Genomic DNA, 1,525 nt, shown 5'->3' with positions numbered 1-1,525 from the left:
GGATGATATACGTTTTTGTTTTTGCTATAGAAACGACAATTTTTGTCACCTGTCTGACATGTTTCAACATGTTGTCCTTAGTCAAATGCTACCTTGGAAGGTCAGCCAGAGAAATAGTTTAACTCTTAAAGGAACCCTAGTGAAAAAAATAAGGTATAAACATAGTCTGTACCGATTAGCTTTAAGCACAATATACAAGGATTTTACCAAAAACATCTCTCTTTTTTCTTCCAAAAGGCATCAACACCTATGAGGTTCTCTGCCCAACCCACCCCCCTCCCCCCAACACACACACAATGTAAAGAGAGTACACCCAGCCTTCTTTCAAAGACTTAGGCAGCCATAATATTCACGCTAAGAATAAGTAGATTAAGCATAGCAAAACATCATTGACAACCATGATATTCACAGAAAAAGTAAGTAGATAAAGCATACCAAAACATTCCCGAAGAGGTGTTGCACATCCACCCAAAACATAGTGTCTTTACCATCTCCAACTATTTTCTACAAGCCTACAACATCTATAGAAAACACCTAAAGCTTTCATCACCCCTTGCCAAAAATAAGAACTTTGTGGTTTGACTAAGCACTAAGCCAAACTACACTTCCTTAAGTTTTTAGCTCTAGATAAACTTTTCCATAAGTCCGTCAAAGTATTCAAGTTTCTATAACCACTTGCTTATAACAAAAAAATATTTTCATAGCAGGCAAGTTAGTCACCCCTAGCCCCCGGGTCCCACAGCTAACAAATTGTTTCACATTTAAGTATGTAATACATTTTTTAACTCCTTCACTTTCCTTCCAAAAAGGTATTTTCCATAAATAATTCATCCTTTAACAGGGTCATTTGGAATATCAAAAAGATAAAACAAAGTTCTCACGGTAGACGAACAAATGTTGAGGTGCACCAAAGTGAACCAGTAAGATGAGTTGCCCAAACTCCTTCCCGCTGCTCATGTGCAGGTTCTTGTGATGGCGAAGGAACGGATAAATACCGCTTCTCTTCTCCTTGGTGCATGCTACTCACGATAGAATAGTTGGATTCCCTGAAGAGGTAGGGTGATGTAGCACAACAGCAGGAAGTATTTCCCTCAGTTAAGAACCAAGGTTTATCGAACTAGTAGGAGGCAGCACATGAACAACTTTAGCAACACCTGCACACAAACAAAACAATTGCTTGCACCCCAATGAAGGGAATGGGGTCGTCACTCCCCTTGTTCTTGCCAGTTACAAGTTTAAAAGCAAATAGTGATATGCAAAGCTGTGGAAAGTAAAGGACAAATAAAAAGAGCAGTTATGGAGAATTTTATATTGATGGAAAATATACCCAGGGACTATAGGTTCACTAGTTGCATCTCTCTCAAAATCATAGCAACTGTGGGTAAACAAAGTATTGTTGGGCAATTGATAGAATTTTGCATAGTTATAATTGTGATCATTCATGACATAATCATTACATAGGCATTACGTCCATGATAAGTAGACTGTTAAACTTACTGACGTCTACTATTACTCCACACAAGAC

This window comes from Triticum aestivum, chromosome 6A (genome assembly GCF_018294505.1).
Source record: "Triticum aestivum cultivar Chinese Spring chromosome 6A, IWGSC CS RefSeq v2.1, whole genome shotgun sequence".
NCBI classification, from domain to species: domain Eukaryota; kingdom Viridiplantae; phylum Streptophyta; class Magnoliopsida; order Poales; family Poaceae; genus Triticum; species Triticum aestivum.
This window is presented reverse-complemented; position numbering follows the sequence as displayed.